At 44.4% G+C, this 11011-nt stretch overlaps 1 pseudogene; it reads right to left on the bottom strand.

The window, feature by feature from the left end:
- Positions 1–754: 754 nt before the first annotated feature.
- On the bottom strand, positions 755–1212 carry LOC132478702 (ubiquitin-conjugating enzyme E2 B-like; annotated as a pseudogene).
- Between the last annotated feature and the right edge of the window lie 9799 nt (positions 1213–11011).

Here is an 11011-nt window from a genome sequence, read left to right as displayed (position 1 = left end):
ATAAAATTATTTATTTATTTTTGGCTGCATTGGGTCTTCGTTGCTGTGCGCATCTTTCTCTAGTTGCAGCGAGCGGAGGCTACTCTTCATTGCGGTGCATGGGCTCCTCATTGCAGTGGCCTCTCTTGTTGCGGAGCACAGGCTCCAGCCTCGTGAGCTTCAGTAGTCGTGGCATGTGGGCTCAGTAGTTGTGGTGCAAGGGCTTAGTTGCTACACAGCATATGGGATCTTTCTGGACCAGGGCTTGAACCCAGGTCCCCTGAATTGGCAGGCGGATTCTTAACCACTGCGCCACCAGGGAAGCCCCATAGCATCTTTTTTTTTTTTTTTTTTTTTGCCCTGAAGTTATGTATTTTAACGGCTTTACGTGTAATGTTCATATATAAAAAGCTTTAAGTGTTTTCCTCCAATTAAAAAATCTAAAGAATTCAAAAATAAGGTATTCAATATTTGAAAAAAGGACAGATTTACAAAATGTTCATATTCTGTCATGAAAACTCCACACTAACATTATACACTTGGAAAAAATACAAGCAGGATATATTACACATTTATGTAAGCAACAACTTAGTTCACACCATGCAATAAAAAGTACATTAATCAAGATACACTAGCTTTTGTAGGTTCTAAACTGAAGGACTTTTTTTTTCTGAAGAATCTTTAAAACCTGTGGCACTTAAAATTTGTTAGCCTTTCTATTGCGAGGTAAATTATACACAGCAATGATGAAAAAGATTAACAGACCAGTTGTGTATTATGAATCATTCCAGCTTTGTTCAATAATGGCCGAAACGCTTTTCTCATATCCTCATTTGTTTTCCTGATAAAGCTGTGCTGCCTGGCTATTGGCTGGACTATTTGGATTTGGTTCATCCAGCAGGGACTGAATTGATGTTAAGAGAGAAGATACTTCATATATTGGACTCCATTGATCCTGAAGGATATCTAAACATATGCTACCATCAGCATACACATTCGGATGAAACATTTTGGATAAAAACCTAACAGCTGGCAGTATATTTGGATACTCTTGAGAAAATTCTATTACTGGTTTAAAAGTACCATCTTCGAAGGATGTCCCTCTGGTCCAAATGTAACTGCATTCCAGTGCATGATGTTGTTTTCAGATGGTGCCCCACTGACACCCACAGGTGGGTCCTCTTGCAATCACTTGAAATCCTGCATAAGCCTCCTCCAGGGCGGGGTGGGCATGCTCCCCAGCTGCCCAGAAGTCAGTCTGAAAGCTCCGTAGCGTCTTAAAGGTCCATGAACATTTATGGACTAACTTCCAGTGCTCTGCTCCATGCTCCTGGGGATACAGAGACAAATCCATGCAGCCCTTTCCCTCTCTGCGTGACCTTGGGGAGATAAACATCGCCTTGGGAAGGAATTATCAGTGAAGGGCCTCAGTCGCAGTTCTTAGCAATGGTGCTTGTCCTACGTGGTGGGACTTAATGACACACGGGACCTGCAGCCGCTGTGGAGGTGAGAGGTTTTGGGGGTGACTCTTCAGACCAGGATGGTCTGACCTGACAAAGACTTAAGGAGTGGGTCAGATTTGGAGAGGCAGAAAGGAGGGAGGACGCCACAACCCACTAAAGAGACTAATTGGATGCATATGAAGCCAATTACACACGTTATCTCATTTAAGCCCAAACAATAGTGTGAGGTCAGTACAGCATTTCATTTTGGGAAAATGCCGAGACGCACGGCAACCTGTTCAAGGTCTCGCCGCTAAAAATGGTAGGTGGAGGTTATCTGACTTCAAGTTCTTTTTTTTAAGTACCACATGTGTGCTCTGCCAGGCTCTGTGCATCTCTTCTTCCCCTCGCCTTTCCCCTCAAATACAAGGCCGGAGACATACATGCATATAGTGGACATGGGGAAGCTTGAAGTTCTGGCTAAAGAGTTAGGGCTTGAATTTCTTTTTTTCCCTTCCCCAGCCCTGAAGTCTTGTTCAACAACAGCTGAGCGATGAGGCTGGCAGGGTTGCCTCACTTCTAGAAGGCCGGCCCCAGCCTTCCTGGCCTGAACCCACTTCCTGTCCTTGTGCCTCTTTTGTCAGAAGGTGATTCTCACATTTCCTGTTGATTTCTATTTTGTTTCAGCGGCTTCAGCTCCGGCAGCAGTTGATGGGATCAGCGAGGGCTGGGACACGGGACCAGGTACGTTGGGATGGTGGGGAGTGGGGGGTCAGCTTGGACAAGGTCTGGGCCAGGTGAGGGCCAGCTGGCAACACGCCAGAGTCGGGGTGGGGGGCTCCTGGTGGACCCTCTCTGTCCATGTGGTCGGGGGACTGTCAGAAGCTGAGGTCAGTTTGTGAAGTTGGCTGTGTCCCTGTGGGTGGGGGGAGACCAGGGGTTGGCTTTGGTGGTTTGGTGGTTTCCTGAAATCCCATCACCTTGATTTGGTTGTGTATTACCTGAGCTGCCTAGGTAGCATTTTTCTGGGTTGCAGAGAGAACCCCTTGGGTTCAGACAGGTTTATCTGAGGTTGACGGAGACACAGCTGGTGTGTTGCTTGCAATTTTGCCAAGCTGAGGGCTTGTGATTAAGTCTTGGCTTCTTGCCTTACTTATGGGCAAGTCCCTTTCCTCTGAACCTGTTTTCTGGTCTACACAGTTGTAAAATGTCTCTGCTTTGTGGGATGTTTGTGATGCTTGAGCAGGACAATGATTGTGAAAGTGTTTTGTAAACTATAAGACGCCATTCTCAGGGTTTGAGGTTACTTTTATTTCATTTTCTGTGTTTTTAAAAATAAATTTATTTATTTGTTTATTTTTGGCTGTGTTGGGTCTTTGTTGCTGCATGCAGGCCTTCTCTAGTTGCGGCGAGTGGGGGCTACTCTTCGTTGCGGTGCGCGGGCTTCTCATTGCTGTGGCTTCTCTTGTTGCGGAGCACGGGCTCTAGGGCGTGGGCTTCAGTAATTGTGGCTTGTGGGCTCTAGAGCGCAGGCTTAGTAGTTGTGGAGCACGGGCTTAGTTGCTCCAAGGCATGTGGGATCTTCCCGGACCACGGCTCAAACCCGTGTCACCTGCGTTAGCAGGCAGATTCTTAACCACTGCGCCACCAGGGAAGTCCCAAGCCATCTGGTTCTGTTGAGAAAGACCCTCTGATCTCCTGCCTGGAGGGTAGAATCCAGGCTGCCAGCATTCTTGGAGGGTCAGTAGGGGAGGGAATTTGGGGTCTCATCGTTTGACATGAAGCCTTTGAAGAATCCTCCCTCCCTTTATCCCACTTCCCTTTCTAGTGTAGTGACAGCCTTGCCCTCTGGTGTGCCTAGTGTCCCTAGGTCTGGAGCTTCTCTGGTTTAGTTTCTCCAGAGGAGAAGCGTCCTCCTCCTGCTGGGCAGGGGGAGAGCTAAATGCCTTGGCTGGTCGGTTACCTGGGCTGTGAAGTCTGAGTGCTTTGTAAACACACTGTGCTTTCAACAGCCCTTCCTGTTTTTGGCTCCACCCCGCCCCGTCTTCTGACATAGCTGGTATCTCCAATTCCTGGGCCTTTCTGTGGTTCAGAGGCACACCCTGCTTGCTTCTGGTTGGCATTCAGTTTCCAGCCTTCTCTGATGCAGTCCATCAGCTGTCATTCACCATTCTGCTTTCTGTCTTCCAAGTCTGTTGACGTCTGCTCTCTCGTACTCTGTCCTGATGGGTTTCTACCTTTTAAAATTTGTCCTGTCTTTTTTGTGACATTTCAGGAGGAAGTGGAGATACTTGTATTCAATCCATTGTGGTAACTGCTATAGTTGTAGCATTTTCACTTGGACCAGTGTCGTCTGAGAGTGTTGGCTTCCTCACACTATTACCAGCACTGGGTATTATCATTTGTTTTATTTTTTAAAGATTTTTTTTTTTTTTTTTTTTTTTTGCGCTACGCGGGCCTCTCACTGTTGTGGCCTCTCCCGTTGCGGAGCACAGGCTCCGGACGCGCAGGCTCAGCGGCCATGGCTCACGGGCCCAGCCGCTCCGCGGCATGTGGGATCTTCCCGGACCAGGGCACGAACCCGCGTCCCCTGTGTCGGCAGGCAGACTCTCAACCACTGTGCCACCAGGGAAGCCCCTAAAGATGTTTTTTGAGGGACTATTTTTTTTAAGTCTTTATTGAATTTGTTACAACGTTGCTTCTGCTCTATGTTTTTTTTTTTTTTTCTTTTTCTTTTTTTGGCCACAAGGCATGTGGGATCTTAGCTCCCTACCAGGGATCGAACCTGCATCACCTGCGTTGGAAGGCAAAGTCTTAACCACTGGACTGCCAGGGAAGTCCCTATCATTTGTTTTAAACTCTGATAATTTGATAAGTAAAAATGTCTCATTGTCATTTTAAAAGTTATTAATGAAACGATTGAAGATCTTCTCACGTGTTTATTGGCCGTTCGTGTTTCTTCAGTGAACCACTTATTTATCTTCATTGCTCATCTTTCTACTGGAGTAGAATAATTGTTAAATTGTTAACATATGGCCAGCTCAGGAAAGAGGTTTGTGGTCGATCCCTTATTTTCTTGTATATGCAATCTCAGAGCATAAGCTTCAGAAAACAGCAGTTCTTAATGACTATGTCAAGAATTTGATGAATTTTTTTCTCCCTTGGATTATAAAAGTAATCTGTTCAGTATAGAAAATTTGGAAAATACAGATAAACACAAAAAAGAAAATATAAATTGCCTAGAGATAGCCACCAGTTATAAATATATCCTTCCAGTCTTTTTTTTTCCTGTGGGTATATAGTTATAAAAATAAAAGCGGAGTCATTTTATTTTGTATTCATGCTTTCGACTTACTAATCATAATTTCTTCTCATATTATTACACAGTGTTCTATTACATTATCATTCGTGGCTACCTGGTATTCCATTGTGTGGATATATGATCATTGATTCAGTCAGTTCCCTTTGATGGACATTTAGGGTCTTACTGGGTTAAAATTTGCATTAACAATTTCCTCTTTTGATCATGGCCCCATATAACCTTGTTTTCCACTGTGAATCTGCTTAGCAATTTCTTTTTGGAGGGGGAAAGGATGAAGGTAAACGTTGATCCTTTTCTGGTTAAATTATTACTCATTCCAAATTAATGTATACAGACTCAGGGAGATTTTTCTAGCACTTTTTTTTTCTGTGGGTCAGAGGGAGAGATGGGGAAGGGTCACTCTGGGATTCTCATTAGATTCCTCCACAGCTTTCAATTAGAGAGAAAATGATGAGGGGCAAAAGCAGTAGGGAGGAGAGATGTATGCAATAATGAGAAAAAAGAAGCTGACCAGGCAGGCATCTGAAAAAAATCATCCAAGAAATAATAGCTTAAGAGAGAGAGAACCTGAAAGAACAAACTGTTCTGAGAGTTGAAGACCTGAATTTTGTCCCTGAGTCTGCCATTAAACTGTGTGTCCTTGGGCAGGTTGCTCAACCTCTCTGGTTTCCTCATTGGCATTCCTCATCTCAGGTAGATTTCTAAGTTCTCTTATCTTCTGAGGTTCTATGAATATAGACTTTGTCCTACTAGCTGTGTGATTCTGGACAAGTTGCTTAACTTCTCTGAGACATGGTGTTCTCAACTGTAAAGCGGGAACACTAATAGCTACTTCATAGGGTTGTTGTAAATGGATGTGTGTAAAGCACTTATCACAGGACCTGTCCCAGATGAAGTATCCAATAAATGCTTTTTTTAATTTTTAATTTTTTTAATAGTTATTTATTGGAGTATAATTGCTTCACAATACTGTGTTAGTTTCTGTTGCACAGCAAAGCAAATCAGCCATATGCATACACGTGTCCCCATATCCCCTCTCTCTTGAGCCTCCCTCCCATCCTCCCTATCCCACCCCTCTAGGTCATCGCAAATCACTAAGCCGATCTCCCTGTGCTCTGCTGCTGCTTCCCACCAGCCAACTATTTTAAATTCGGTAGTGTATATACGTCGATGCTACTCTCAGTTCGCCCCAGCTTCCCCCTCCCACCCCATGTCCTCAAGTCCAGTCTCTATGTCTACCTCTTTATTCCTGCCCTGCAACTAGGTACTAGGTTTATCAGTACCTTTTTTTTTTTTTTAGATTCCATATATATGTGTTAGCATATGGTATTTGTTTCTCTCTTTCTGACTTACTTCACTGTGTATGACAGACTCTAGGTCCATCCACCTCACTACAAATAACTCAACTTCGTTTCTGAAAACTATTTTTATTGCATGCCAGTTGTTATGTAAAAGGAGGGCAATTATATCATCCCACACCCTGTGTATTGGAAAGGAACTCTGTCTTCTTAAAAGCTGTTTCCAGGTTCAGTCAGCAGCTGGGACACATGCCAAGGGGCACAGTACAAAGTCACCACTGGCTCAGACCTCCCTTTGCAGTGCATTCTTCCCTGGGACCTGGACGCTGTCCAGATATGGGTCAAGTAAACACCCTCTGCTCAACACAGATAAGAAGGATGTATGGATGTTGGTCCATAGGGGAAGCAATAGGAAACCCCACTTTCCAAATATAAAATATCCGGGAGTGTAGCCGAAGGGAAACTGAGCCCTAAATGATATGAATCACCAACGCGAGATGCTATTAAGAAAAAGCTGACATCCTTTCAAGCTGTGATTAATGAGCACGGAGATAGGAGGAAGAAGTCGTGGGTGTAGCTGCAGTTTTGCTGTTCGCTGCTGTGCCTGCTTGGATAAATTACCCTATTCTGTAAAATCAGGAGGCTGGATTCTATTTTATTCCCCCAAAGGACAGTCTGTGTACTACTGGTGGCACGCACAGTGATGTTATGTGGTGCAGAGATGAACATTTGACATTTTAAAAAAACTTTTTATTTTGTATTGGAGTATAGTTGATCAATGTTGTGATATTTTCAGGTGTACAGACATCTTTTTTAATGTATATATATATATTTTTAAAAATTTCTATTGGAGTATAGTTGATTTACAATGTTGTGTTAGTTTCAGGTATACAGCAAAGTGAATCTGTCATACATATACACGTATCCACTTGTTTTTAGATTCTTTTCCCATATAGGCCATTACAGAATATTGAGTAGAATTCCCTGTGCTGTACATAGGTCCTTGAACATTTGACATCTTAATAGTTATGTGTTTAACTTATGAAATAGTAGGGAAAATACGACTAGCAATCAATTCTATAATTTCATAGATATGATTTTTTTTTTTTTTTTTTGCGGTACACGTGCCTCTCACTGCTGTGGCCTCTCCCGCTGCAGAGCACAGGCTCCGGACGCGCAGGCTCAGCGGCCATGGCTCACAGGCCCAGCCGCTCCACGGTGTGTGGGGCCTTCCTGGATTGGGGCAGGAGCCCGTGTCCCCCTGCAACGGCAGGCGGACTCCCAACCACTGCGCCACCAGGGAAGCCCTGATTTTTTTTTTAATATTTATTTATTTATTTGGGCTGCACCAGGTCTTAGTTCTGGCATGTGAGATAATTGTTGCGGCATATGGGATCTTTTTTTAGTTGTGGTGTGTGGCATCGTTTAGTTGCAGCACGTGGACTCTTAGTTCCGGCATGTGGGATTTTGTTCTCTGACCAGGGATCGAACCCGGGCCCCCTGCATTGGGAGCTCGGAGTCTTACCCACCGGACCACCAGGGAAGTCCCCAATATGATTATTTTTTAAGTTCATTTTCTTAGAAAGTGATCTGATTCGAAGAAAAATTCAAAGATGAAAAGCAGAAATGGCAAATATCGTGAAGGTGGTAAAATTGGAGCATCAGATATGGTAGGCAGAATAATAGCCCTCAAAGATGTCCAGGTCCTAATCCCCAGAACCTGTGAGTATGTTACCTTTTACGGCAAAAAGGACTTCGCGGTTGTAAGTTAAGGATTTTGCGATGGGGGGATTATCCTGTTAAGAAGAGCTCTCTGATCTCCTGCTTGGAGGGTACAGGCTGTTGGCATTCTGGGAGACCATCAGGGAAGGAAGCTGGGTTCTCATTTGATATTCAGCCTTTGAAGTATTCCCCCTCCCTCTCCGGCTTCCCCCCCCCGCTTTTTAACTTTATTTATTTACTTATTTATAATATTTGGCTGTGCCAGGTCTTAGTTTGAGCATGGCATGCGAGATCTTTGTGCGGGATCTTCGTTGCCGTGTGTGGGATCTTTAGGTCCTTGACCAGGGATCAAACCCAGGCCCCCTGCATTAGGAGCACGGAGTCTTAACCACTGGACCACCAGGGAAGTCCCCTGCTTCCCTTTATATTGTACTGATTCAGCGTTGCTGTCCGGTATGCTCGGTGTCCCAGGTCTGGAGCTTCTCTGGTTTAGTTTCCCCAGAGAATAAACTTCCTCCTCTTCCTCCTGCTGGGCTGGATTATCTGGGTGGGCCCAACGTAATCAGAAAGGTCCTTATAAGAGGGAGGCAGGAGTCAGAGAAGGCAATGTGATAACAGAAACAGCCACTGGAGTGATGCGGTCATGAGCTCAGGAACGCTGTGGCCCCTAGAAGCTGAAAGTGGCAAGGAACTGGTTCTCCCTGGAAACTCCAGAAGGAACCAGGCCTGCCAATACCTTGATTTTAGTCCCATAAGTCTCATTTTGGACATCTGACCTCCGGAAGCGTAAGAGAATCAATTTGGGTTGTTTTAAGCGCTAAGCTTGTGGTAATTTGTTACAGCAGCTTCAGGAAACGAATACACCAGATGTTAGATGCACTTGAAGGCGGTTTATTCTGCAAGTTCAGCGATCCCGGGGCATAGCAAAGGAACGCTGGCAGGAATGAAACTGTTCTTGGTCATCTACCCCCACCCATCTAGGACAGGGCTGACCGTGCCATCACATTGGGCAAACTGGCCAAGGAGAGGCAGGGTCTAAGCACCCCCAGGAGGGTGCGGGAACTGTTATCACCTGGTCCAACCTGCACATTTTACAGATAAAGAAACTGAGGCTCAGAGAAGGGAAGCAAAATCACCTATGATGGGGCTGATTCTCCAGAGAGGAGTAAACACCTGAATTCCTAAGGTGGAGGTTAGGGAAGACGAGTAGGCAGGACTGGGCTTTCACACCAGGGTGGGGAGCCCTGAGAAGGGGTGGTGCCTGCACCTTTGGCTCGGGGTGGAGGGTGGATCTTGCCACCCTTTGATCACCTCCCCTGTGTGTCTGGGCCTCTTGCTTTATATATACATATATTTTTAAATTTTATTTTTGGCTGTGTTGGGTCTTCGTTGCTGCACGCGGGCTTTCTCTAGTTGCAGCGAGCAGGGGCTACTCTTCGTTGCCATGCGCGGGCTTCTCATGGCGATGGCTTCTCTTGTTGCGGAACATGGGCTCTAGAGCTCAGGCTCAGTAGTTGTGGTGCATGGGCTTAGTTGCTCCAAGGCATGTGGGATCTTCCCGGACCAGAGCTCAAACCCGTGTCCCCTGCATTGGCAGGCGTATTCTTAACCACAGCGCCACCAGGGAAGTCCTGTGCTTCCTCGAATATCTTTTTATCAGGGTTTTAAGAACCATCCCGTCAACAGAAGACTTTCGAACATTGTTGAAACAGCAACACGCTTGAAGAAAGGGCTTCTCTGCTCCCCGCTCCTCCTGCCCCCAGCACTTTAATTAATGTCTTCTCTTCTGCCTGGGCTGCATTCCTCCAAAGGGATGCTTCTTTTCTTTTCATAGAAGGGACATTTCTACTGTGATTAACAGCAAACCTAGGATGTTTTATTTCTGCATTTCAGCATTTATGAGTCAAAATTGGCTTCTGTGGCCAGGACTCTCCCGAGTAAAGCCCTTTCTCCTAATTTTGAGCAGAAGATATTTTCCATGTAGAGGCCCCCAAAACCCCCTTGTTGCAATTTTCAAAGTGGACATCAAGGCCTGTGTTGTTATTGTACAGGAATAGATGAAAACTAGCATGAAATTGCCTCTGAGGTCCCATGGACTGTCATTTTACCATATTAGGTTATAATTATAAATGGTCAGGGTATTGTTCCCCTTATTTAGACAATGGTCACCAGACAAGTGACCCCTGGAGAAGCAATCCTTACATTCCAGATTACCTATAGTTGACATCCCAGATGGTTCTATCAAAGTCCAAATATCATTATGTCATCAGTTAATGGATGTGTAGAAGATATGACATTTAAAAGATTGTGGGGTGGAAACTTTACACCTGTGGAACCAGCACATATATGTTTACCGGAGAGAATAACATCAGATTGGGCTAACTAGGGAGTCATAGCAGGAGGAATTAATTCTTTGGTTTTTTTGGCCACGCCACGTGGCTTGCGGGATCTTAGTTCCCTGACCAGGGATTGAACCTGCACCCCTGGCAGTGAAAACACAGTCCTAACCACTGGACCTCCAGGGAAGGGAATTAATTCTTATGATCTGTGCTATAGAATTAGGAACCCTCCTACTGAAGTTTACCAACACCTGAGTGCCATGTCACTCTTGTATCTGCTAGAGTGACTTGGCTGAAAGGCTGGATTTTAAAATGGTCCTAAAGCCACAAACTTAGGAAAATCATTTGGAAAGAATTTTGAGGAAATGATCTTGCTTTATCAAGTTTGGATGCATTCTTTTTTTTAAAAAAACTTAAAATATTATACAGTTAATTATTTTTGGTTAAAAATACAGAAAAGAAACAAAAAAGGAAGGACAGATGAGAGAAAATTACCTGTGATCTCACCTTCCATAGATGACCGCTGTTAACATCATTTTGGTATCTATCTTTCCAGACATTTTCTATGTAGAACATATGTATGTATTTCTGTTTTACAAAAGTGGAATCCTATTATACATATTGTGAGTTAACTGCTTTATTCATCTGTTTCATTGTTAATATTCTTTCATACCATCATTGTTACCAGCTATCTACTATTATATTGTGTGGCTATCACATAATTCCACTTAACTGATATTTTCGTGTAGGTTGTTTCTAATTTTTTTGCCAAACAGTGCTTTGATGAACATCCTCATGGATAAATCTTTGCACACATCCTTGATGACTTCTCTTCAGGTAAATTCCTAGGAGAGGCTAGATCGCAAGGGCTGCATATTTGTAAGTTTCTGGCTCATGCCACTAAACTGT

Source organism: Mesoplodon densirostris, chromosome 18, assembly GCF_025265405.1.
Source record: "Mesoplodon densirostris isolate mMesDen1 chromosome 18, mMesDen1 primary haplotype, whole genome shotgun sequence".
NCBI lineage: Eukaryota > Metazoa > Chordata > Mammalia > Artiodactyla > Ziphiidae > Mesoplodon > Mesoplodon densirostris.
Note: the sequence above shows the minus strand (reverse complement) of the source record. Positions and strands in the feature narration are given on the sequence as shown.